Source organism: Lathamus discolor, chromosome 2 (genome assembly GCF_037157495.1).
Source record: "Lathamus discolor isolate bLatDis1 chromosome 2, bLatDis1.hap1, whole genome shotgun sequence".
Lineage (NCBI taxonomy): Eukaryota > Metazoa > Chordata > Aves > Psittaciformes > Psittacidae > Lathamus > Lathamus discolor.
Window position 1 is genome coordinate 16,204,464 of NC_088885.1, and position 11,059 is coordinate 16,215,522.

At 45.6% G+C, this 11,059-nt stretch overlaps 1 long non-coding RNA gene across 1 annotated transcript; it reads right to left on the bottom strand.

The window, feature by feature from the left end:
- Positions 1-246: 246 nt before the first annotated feature.
- LOC136007735 (uncharacterized) lies at positions 247-3,295 on the bottom strand. The gene is made up of 3 exons (XR_010609837.1): positions 3,003-3,295; positions 1,411-1,495; positions 247-885 (listed from the first exon to the last, which is right to left on the bottom strand). It is a non-coding gene; the product is annotated as an uncharacterized LOC136007735 (long non-coding RNA).
- Between the last annotated feature and the right edge of the window lie 7,764 nt (positions 3,296-11,059).

Sequence of the window (11,059 nt, forward strand, 5' to 3'; positions counted from 1 at the left end):
TTTGCACCAGACCTCACAAATGTCTGTTTTCTATGCAGCAGTATTACCCATACACACGACTGCAGGTAGGAAAGCCACCAGTTGCAATGAGGGGCTGATCTGGAGCTCGCTCATGGTGGCTTTTTGGAGTGGTATAAGGTGCCTTCTGCTAAATGGGAGTAAGGACATGCTCAGCAGAGTCTTAAGTAAGTTAAAGTGTGATTTAACCACTTGTTTTACATTTGCAATCTACATTGTCCCCTGTTTTTAACGAGGCCTGAGGTGGGCAGCTCTGCAGCTAGCTGATGCCCGTGTTGAACACAGGAACTCAGGTAATCACACACTTGCATGAATTCATTTGCAAAATCATTGTCACCCCTGTATCAAAACTCCTAAAATTGTCACCAAGTGCCTTTTCTAAATCCCTTAAATTGAATTAAAAACAGAAAATGCATTCCTGTCTGTTTCCAAGTGCCACCTTTACAGTCAGTGCAACTGGGGAAGAGCTCCAAGCAATGCCTCTGAGGTTAGAAAGGACACTTCACTCTCAGCATGGCGAGCACCATCTGGGTATTTGCTAAGGGGTGAAATGGATTCTGCTGGCTGGCTTGCCTGGCTATTCACGTACCTTACATTGCTGTAAGCTGACAACCCAACCTGAATAATGCTTTGCTTGATGCCGTGCTTCCTTTTAGGAGACTGGAATCAGGTTTCATGAATCCAAATCTGCATGTTATTCCTTCATGAGTAAACATGATTTGCACCCACTTGTTTACAGTTTATGCTGAAATGGGTGCCCCTGGGATTGCAAGAGCCAATCCAAGGGAGGAGATTTGGCTGCAGCAGTAGTTTAGCTGTGGGAGAGGAGATGGCTGCAAGCTGCTCCAGCCTTGGCTCCTCAGAAGACTGTGAGTGAAGAAACAATACAAAGAAAAGTGAAACATCTGTTAGTGAAGCAATATTCAGATGAAAATCCAGCTGAGGAGTGGGTTTGATAGTACTGCACTGAGCATCACTGTCAAAATCCCCATGACCTTGTGGAGGTGGAATCTATGTTATACACTATGCAGTCAGTTCATACACCCCAGGGACTAACAGCCTCCTGAGCCTAGGGTGGCCAAACCGGATTTGTGATAGCTGTGAGGGCTCCACCACCATGCACATAATGGTGGTGAAGGTGACAGCATCTAGATAAGTAATTTGTGAGCACTAGGGGAGATCAGTGGATGCCAGTAAGTAAAAAGGCTGTGGACTTCACAGTGGTGCTCACTGAGATGCTTCCTGCATGGGGCTGTGCCAAAATGCAGATACCTGTGAGTGGCTGAGAGGGGGATTTGGGTTTCTTTAAGAATTTGGAAAATTCTTGCAGGAGCCTACCCAGGAGAGATGTGCCCTAGCAAAATCAAGCAAGACCAAGTAGTTGGTACTTACAGTATAAAGGGTTAAAGGAGAGTTTCTATCTAGAAGCTGGCATAAATCTGGGTGCAGAGGAGTGCACAGTTTGAGATGACACCACCTGCAGAGGTGAAAACATAAATTCTGTATTAGAAGGGGACTGGATAAATTAAGGGAGGAAATATCCCACCAGGGCCATTAAATTCTATGGTCCAGTTCCTCCCAGCTGCTGGAAGCTGGAGGTGCAAGTGGGGGACTTAACCAAAGTGCCAGGTCACATGGCAGAGATGGGTCTTGATGGCCTCTTTCTTGATTCATGATCCACGTAACAGACAGGGTGATGGAGACAGTGAAGGAGAGATCTTTACACTGCCTGCCTACCTCAAGATCACCTGCCTGTGCCCCATGTACTCCACAGTTCGTCTCTGCCCCTTCTCGCCTGCCATCCTGCTCCCCTATGGCAACCGTGCAGTGTCAGCCCCACATCCCAGCCTCCTCTGGCCAGTCCTCCACCTTGCAATGAGCAGCCACAGACAGCTTTTCTGCCAACATTGCAGCCACCTGAGCAGCATTTCTGCTTTTATTATCCCCTGCCCAGGCATATGGGGAATGCCTTGTTTGAGTCCTAAATATGTTTCACTTAAGCCATGATGATGGCATATTAAAGTGCTGTAATCTTTGTTAGGTCTCTCTTTACACTGGTGTAATTACCGTAATAAGCTTTTTTAACTGGCTCTTTTATAACTAGCAGCAACATAAAAATATCTCAGCATGTTTTCCTTTAATGAGCTACAACTTCTGTGTAATCTTCCCTACACTTTCTTCAGTGTCTCTGCTTGCGGTGGATGCACCGTCCTTTTCATCTCTCCTTGATCATGGAGATGATGCTACTTCATCCCTGAGCTAGCAAGCTGCTTCTGGGACCCTCTGACAGGCTTCGTCCAGGTTGCTCCCATCTGGAAAATGCAGTGGTGGTGATGCTGAATGATGCCAGCATGGAACACAAAAGCATTCCCCCTGCTTGGCCTTTCCACCAGCAGCAAAGCTTTTGGGAAGCCTCCTGGAGCAAGGTGGTTTTGTCTGTGGCTGTCATGACCATCTGAGCCAAGGGAGGAAACATTCACCACCACGGCTGGTGGGCCCTGCCAGTGTGTGGATCACACCGCCCAGACACTGGAGATGCTGCAGTGAATGAGTTATCATCACCCCTGTCTTGTGTCCATTTAAGGACACCATGGGGGACAGTGATGACAAAAGGGATTGATACCCAAATGCCAAGACAGAAGTTCAGTGCTGTGGCTGGTAACTGATACAAGTGACTGCAGATGAGCTGTGAAGCAGAAAGGGTTTTGACTATGCAGCACAGAGATTTGAGGGACAGCTGCGGAGAGCTTTCTCCGTCATTGCTGCTGGCAGAAAGTGCTAACGCAGTCAGGCAGTGCCTCTGCTCCAGCCATCCGTTCACGTCGCTGCCGCCCAGCTCCATCAGTTCGGTCTCAAGGAGCACCTTTGCCTCTCAGCCCTCGCCCCCAGAATGCTGCTGTGGGAGAGCCAACACACGAGCGTGGAACACGGTCCAAAAAGCCTCAGTCAATTGCGACACTGTAATATCACATCAGCAAACTCACAGTTTGACTGCTGACGGCAGATGGACGAACACTTGTCGGTTATCTGGTGCTGAGCGAGAGGCAGATTTATTTCCAGAGCTTGCGACTCTCATTTCTCCCAGCTGAAGCTGCGAGGCAGAGTGTGCATCTGTGATTTACTCTTTTTTTTTCCGGCAGAGCTATGTTGCAGTGATGTCTGTCACCAAAAGCAATGGGATTTTTGGCGTGTTTCTAGGAGGAAAGCTGGAAGGAGAGCGGAGGGCATCTCTGCTTTCCATAGCACTGGAAGTTGCTTGAATTCACACAAGCATGAACTGAATTTCCAAATCTTAGTCACATCCTGTGTGCACTGACACTGACAGCTGGCTCACTAGCAAAGGATTGCAGAGCCCCTTAAAGCAGGGTGAAAAGCACTGCGTATCTGCATTGGGGTGATATTAATTGCACTCTAAAAATAAAGTGAATTGCTACCTTGGAGCTGGCCAAGGGTTCACTTTGCTCTGTCGCCAGTTCTGGCCATCAGCAACATCAATTGTTTCAGGGGAATGGAAGGAGACCCCTCAGGAGACAGTCTCTTGAGCAAGGCTGAGTTAAAGCCTGAAAGTAAAGCATGAGCTATGGAAGTAACTGCACTTGCTACAGAAACAAGCGTCGTATACTTTCTGCCAACATTCCTCCAGTGGGACATCAATGCAGCACAACAACTGCTAGCAGGCAGGACCTAACAGGGACTGAAATATATTCTGAGGTGTGAGATTTACTGAAACCTGTAAAGCAGCAGCTGCAAGAACCTCACTTACTCACCGCTCACCAAGGCTCTTGTATTCCTCAGAAATATCCTAGCTGTAGGAAAAGATGTATAATGTGCAAATGTCCGTAAAAGGCATTAATACCACTGCCAAGGGCTATTTTCTTTTTAAAAAGGCACTCTAAGACTTTATACTTTACCAAGGTTTTTTTTTTAAGGGCTGGGTAATATTTATTGGAACCTGGTCCTGAACTCAACTGCTAATTTTAGTTCCTTCATCTTCAAAGCTGTCCATGGAGGGCTATTAGTACCTTCTGACTGGACAACACTCTTGGTAGAAAAAGCAGAGAAAAATGCACACTAAAAAGACATGAATTTTCTGAACAGTTTTCTCTGTTCATTTTTGGTGGGATCCAGCTTAGAATAACAGAAATAATTTCATTTGGAGCAGGTCGAGTATTTTGAAATGCCACATTTTTTTCTCCCCCTGAAAAAGATAACACAAGCAAAGCACAAGGGAAACGGCGCTGTGCTTATTGCAAGGAAATCTGTTTATGCGTGATTTGAAAACAGAGCAGAGTTCCACTTCATTCTGTCCTGTGTTGTTGTGTTTCATATTTCATGCTTTGGTTAACACTTATTTAGTCTATTCCTAGAGGCTGTGACAGGTTGTCCTGAAAGTTTTTAGACTTGCTGAGCATACGGTCTCCACAGACCATGTCAAAATGAAAGGAACAAGGAATTCATTCATTTTTATGCAAAAAATAAAAAATAAAAAAAATATTAATATTTTAAAGAACCAGCCTTTCTTCCTGACCTTGTAATATGAAACACGCAAGTCATCAACACGTAAGTCATCAATAGCTTTGAAGAAAACAAAGCAATTTCATATGGAATTCCCTTTCTGTAATTCAAAGAAATACAAGTGAAAGATTTGGTTCTCCTCCTGAATTCAGGGGAAATAAAAAATTAAGAGTGTCAATTTTTGCCCAGTAATTCCCTTTTTCAGTCTATTACACCTTTAGCCAGTTTCAGGGGCTTTAACAGCTTTTTCTTCTTCCTAGTCACATCTCTGTGGGGAAGGAAGATATGACCAACACATAAGGGCCAGTCCTGTGCTTGTCAGCTTGTGCTCTGGCTTCACCACATGCTGACCAGGTCCAATTATACTGAAACCATTTTAAGAACATGATAAGACCTTTGGGACCAAAAGTGCATAGAGAATCCTTCAGGAAGAGAAGGTGATAGGTGGAGGTGACTGCATTTGGCTGGGACTGCAAAATTCTGCCTGTATTTCCTCCTGTTTTCCCAAGCCAGGCACTCTGGCCCTCACCACAGGAAAATGCTCACGGATTTGAATGAGCACCCAGGTTTGCCATGTGGGCATGACAAAGGGTGCTACGTTCATTTTGGTGCAAAGTCCCTGCTTCTCCCCAGCTTAGTGCTGGAGCAGCCGGTGCAACTCTGGATCCTGCATGAGCTGGGGTGGTTTTAATGCACCATTTCTACCCAGCTGAGACCCTCAACCCCACCGCAAGGATATCTATCAGGGTCTGACAGCTGGGCATCAGCTGGGCTGACTCAGACCCTAATTGTGTCTCTTGTGCTGGTGGCTGCTAGGAAGAGGGCAGAGGGATGCGCTGGGGGCTCCCCTGGGCTCCTGGCTCCCTGCTGGTTGGGGATAGTTCGCCTCCCAAGCCTGGGAAGCGGCATCAGTGCTGAGCACATCCCCACTGTTTCCCAGCTCCTTTGTAAATCTGACTAAAATGCACAACAGAGGAGTCCTTTAAAAATCATGAGGGATAGACACTCTGCAGCAGCCATTTGATTTCTAGGCTAATTAAAGGTGTGCGCAGAAACACACTCATACACACACACCTGCTAACTAACCAGGCAAGCAGTGCAGCACTGCATTTCCATTACTATCTCTGCCCGCCACCCCATCGCTGTGTTTGATTCCCAGGAAAGGCAATTACCCAGTTCACTTTTCCCAGAGCCTACTTAAAGGCTCAGGAAACACTTCACCAGACGGGCACTGCCCAATGCCTAATGACATCTTCAATCTTGCTTTATAGATGTAGCTGCAAAGGAATGGCTTTTTTGACTTTCCTGACTGAATCCCTGTGTTCTTTGGATTTTATGTGTAGCCCCTGCATCTATTTGGTCACCCTGTATGTTGCAAGCGATGTGTTTATTGTGGCTAAAAAATCAAGGAGTGGGGTGAAGGCTGGCATTTCTTATACTGGGGAGCACTGTCTCTCACTCAAGCTGACACCAAGCACACTCATTTCCAACCTCTCCTGCTTCCCTTTGCCATTGAGGAAATTCAGTTCACTGCCATGTCATTGTTACAATGATTTCTGGCTCCTGAACACCAGTCTGAGTATGACAGTCACAAAAAACCAAGGTCATACACATCTCAGGCAGGCTGTGCTTCAGCGGTACATCTTCATTCCCCATGGCTGCCACACTGACTTCCAGCCATCACTCCTCTTTGCCTCAATTTGAAGCTGAGCAGCAGGAGGAAGAGGAGTTGACCAAGGAACTCCTTCCTGCTATGGCTTTTCTAGACCTGACTTTTGTTTCTTTCTACCCCAGAACAAAGATCTTCACTTGTGTTGGTGGCTACAGCCTCATTCTGTGCTCTGACCTCAGCCATGTGTTCAGTGTGGGGTCTGAAAACTTCTAATGCCACCTCTTTTCCAACCCAGTCACACTTCTGAGACCTTTATTCTCTCATTTTCAGGCTCTTTCCAGTCTTGATTCTTTCTTTTATTGCTCTTGGTTCTTCCAAGGAAGCTGATATTTCCACAGTCCATTTTTTTAACAAAGCAGCTCCTGTGCATCTTTCAGTACTGTTTCTCATGCACTGTGCATCACTCCTGAATTTTCCACAGGGCCTTGGTTTCTTCCTGTCCCTCCTCAGCTTTTATCAAGGTTTGTTCTATTAGTGGTTCAGAAAAGGGACAATCGGGAAAAATTGAATTTATCTTAAAATACAGGTTCATGCTGTGCTTTCTTTTTTTGGTTTTTTTTTTTTTTTTTGTTTTGCCTTTTGTAAGTTGGATGCACTGTTGGCTTATGAACTCTTCTACATAGCAGTTATGGGGGTTTTTAGACATGCAGAGAATAATTCAGGGTAATTCAGCCCAACATCACAGTTCTCCCTCCCAGCTGAGGTCTCCTTCAGTGAGCACTGCCAAGGGGAAGAGATGCTCATTAAGAGCCTCTCGGCTGCCAGTCAGCCAGCCAGAGGCAGCCAGCCCCCTTTATGTTGGGAAGAAATGGCTCATGGAAGACTCTCGCTGATGACGTCTCAGAGATCACTGCTGGGACGCTACGGTCTGCTAGGTCTGGTGTGTGGGGATGTGAATATTTCATGTCCTTGCCCTTGAGGCGATGCAATTGAGGCTGTGCTGCCCCAGAGGCTGGCAGGACAGTGGTGGTGGGGATGTTCACCCGGCGATACCATTGCATCAGGCAGGTTTGAGGTGTCATGAGATGGGGCTTTTGCTGGGACTCTGCACAGGTCTCTTGTGTTAATTTGGTGCTTTCATCTCACCTAAGATCAGGGCTGAGAAATGCAAAGGCCTGTAAAAATAAACAGCAAAAGGAGAGGAAGTTATTCCCGTGGGTTTCAGAAGCAACTGCCACTGGAACAGGGAGTACCATAGTCGTCCTGACAGAAATGAAACCTTCATTTGTGATTTCGGACAAAACTGGAGCTGTGCAGTTTTTTACCTCTGCTGATCACATCCTATCCACACTTTTGGTCCTCTAGAAAGGTATTTGTCAAGCCATGGGGCAGAGCCCACAGACTTGGGAAAATGGCTGTGAAACCACCAGGATTTCAAACACAAAACCAAACTGTACACATATCCCTCACAGAATCACAGAATCACAGAATCCCAAGGGTTGGAAGGGACCTAAAAAGATCATCTAGTCCAACCCCCCTGCAAGAGCAGGGTAACCTACAGTACATCACACAGGAACTTGTCCAGGCAGGCCTTGAATATCTCCAGTGTAGGAGACTCCACAACCCCCCTGGGCAACCTGTTCCAGTGCTCTGTCACTCTTACAGTAAAGAAGTTCTTCCTGATGTTAACGTGGAACTTCCTATGCTCCAGTTTACACCCATTGCCCCTTGTCCTATCACTGGATATCACTGAAAAAAGCCTAGCTCCATCATCCTGACACCTACCCTTTACATATTTGTAAACATTGATGAGGTCACCCCTCAGTCTCCTCTTCTCCAAGCTAAAGAGACCCAGCTCCCTCAGCCTCTCCTCATAAGGGAGATGTTCCACTCCCTTAATCATCTTTGTGGCTCTGCGCTGGACTCCTTCAAGCAATTCCCTGTCCTTCTTGAACAGAGGGGCCCAGAACTGGACGCAATATTCCAGATGCAGCCTCACCAAGGCTGAGTATGCCCATACTAGTAAATAAGATGAATGCAAACAGTAACTAAGCTTCCCAAGTTTTGCCTAATTTGTGTTGGATTTTACAGTAAAGCAATTATGGAAATGTTATCTGAGGTGGTCATTTCTTGGAAAGGTTATGTAGCTCTCTAGTTAAAGCCCACTTTAACTGAGAAATCCTGCTCTAAAGCTCCATCCTCTGCTCAGATTTGCATGAAGATATTCACTGATTCTATCTGACTATGTAAGTTGAAGGAAGCACAGTAGTGTGAATAGCAGCAAACAGCGTTTAAGAGCTAGGGTCCCATTAAGATCTGGCTAGCTGATGCTGACTTCTGTTTCAATCATCTCTCACATCCAGGGGCCGAGAGAAGGATTATGTTAAATGGACTACTGTTGCTGGTGGTTTGAAAACGGATTCCCTATGCCCAGACTCCCCAGCTCTTTTCGGTTTGCTTTCTGCAGACATTAGAGCAATGGAGCTTGGCTTGCATGAATGCCCATGGAAAGCCCATTTGAAGTTTGCACGCTTGAATACTGCCATATAGCAGAAGTGCTGGGCTGAGATGACAAAACTCTACCAGAACCTCAAGCTTAAACTTGCCTAATGAGGGACAAAAATTCTTCATTCACCACTGCTGTGACCATTTCTTTGCATTCTGTGCTCTGCAATTAGGACATTTTAAAGGGACACGGCTTAATACAGGGGCGGTCCCAGTTTCCAGTTTTTCTAGAGCCTAGGCATGCAGGCAAGTGAAAGAGGTTTTGACTGTGCCATTGGCAACCCAGCCTGGGGATGCAGGTGCTGTTATTTCAAGTGAATGTAATAAAAAGATTTCATTTCAGCTTTGCACATAGACAGCAGAGATTGCAATACAACCACTTTTCCAGGGCTGAAGCAGGATAAAATTTATATTATCAAGTCAAAGCCCTTCTCCTGATCACAAAATTTGCATTCCTGCAGATGGAGGGAAAAAACAACCCCATGTGACACCACTCATGATGAACTCAGCCTTCTTTTGAACAGGCAGGTTGAAATACTTGTAGCAGACCCTTCACAGTCTATCTGACCTGATAGGAAAGAAGAGAGATAATAAATTGGACAAGTAAATTTGAATTACAAATAAATTAGAGGAAGCCACAATCAAGGTACTGACATTCAGCAAGTGAAAAAAGAAAGCTTTCATGCTGGTAAATTATCTACTGCGAATTATTTACTCAGCTCTGCAGTGAAGAGCTCTCAGATGGGGCAGACAGAAACAGGTATTGTGTTTGCTGGTTCAGGCTTCTGGTCCTGAGAATCAGTCTCTGACCATTAAAAAAACCACTGCTGCCTTTTCGAGTGTAATTTATTCACTAAGATGCTTTTTTTCAGGATGCTGCAGAGATTCTTGATTTTCATTTGTCTTTGTTGGGATATGTAAAATAAGTTTGCCATATTGTCCATTTCATGCTAATTTCTCAATATATTCACATATTCATTTTGGATATGGGATTTGTGAAGTACTCTGCTGACTCTCAGACACTGCTGTTAAAAATGGAGATAAACCTGCTGAAGACAATTTAACTCTATTTCTGTATAGCAGGTAACATTAAAACTAATGGCATACGAGAGGAGCTGGGGGTTTCTATTCACTTTGAGTGCTTATAGCATTTCTGAAGAGCAGTGGTCCTTGGACAGATAGTGGGCATTCCTGGCTCCTATAGTGTGCTGACAACACACTCAACCCTCTGCTTTAGGTGCTGGAAGAGGTCCTGCCAGTCTGGGGCAAACCATGCTGCTTTCAAGCTCTTCAAACAAGGAACAGAGTGAGCATCAGGCACAACATAAAGCCTGGGAGTGGAATAACACCACCATAAAGGTACTCCCTGTGATACAGATGCAGGCAAAACAGCATGTTTTAAACCTTCTGTATCTTGATCTTCCAATTTTATATATACTTTGGGTTGGCACTGGGTTATTTTTAGGTCATTTCAGGAATACGTATTTCTGCAAGAGCTATTTCTGGGACCTCTGCCAAATTGGGAATTGTAGTAACCTATACATCCCCCACAATGATGTATACCAAACAGCCATTGCCATTCTCTTCTTTGCTATAGCCCCGGGGGAGAAGGCACATATGTCTGTAGGAAAAAGGAGTGTAAAATAAATGGCAATGCAAGGCTCTGGAAGAGCCAGCCACACATCCCTGCTGGAAGCAGTACATGTGTACCTGTCACCCAGCCAGGTTCTCCCCGTGTGGATGTCAATGCAGTAGGAGCAGCGAGAATGCTTTGGAGGTGGGAAGGAAGGACAAGGGGGAAACATGTTGAGGTATGGCCCCCACTGCATCCTGAGAGCTGTCCTGCTCTGTGCTTTAGTGTGGTGGACAAAGCAGACAGGAGTTACTCATGTACTGGGCCTCATATAGCTCTCTGATAAGCAGGCTCTGCAAACAACTGCCATAACTTCAGATGTTGTGGTTTGCAGGGTTTGGAAATTCCTTGTGTTAGAAATGTTGGCTTGGGTTTGGAGTCCTAGAATTTCATCTGGGAGCATCTTTCCATTCATCAAACATGCATCATGAACCTATCAGCAAATCTGTTTCACTGGGTTTGGATGCACTTGCAAGGGCTTGATGCAGCTGGAAAATGCAATGTGGAAATGGATCCCAGGCACTGCTGGGGCAGGGCAGAAGTGTGGCCCTGAACACAGAAATGAATTGAGCCTCTTGCAGTTGATCTGCACTTTTTCAGAGCTTGAACTGTTCTGCACTTGGTGTGGTAAGGCACAGTGTTTTACTATGTGGCCAAAACTACAAAGCACAGTTGCCTCTCTCTCCTAATCACGGGTAATGCTCTAGAACTAACAAAAAGTAACTAAATCCCTTTTTGCAGCACCATCTTTTCCTGGTTTGGGTGTCAGGATTTTG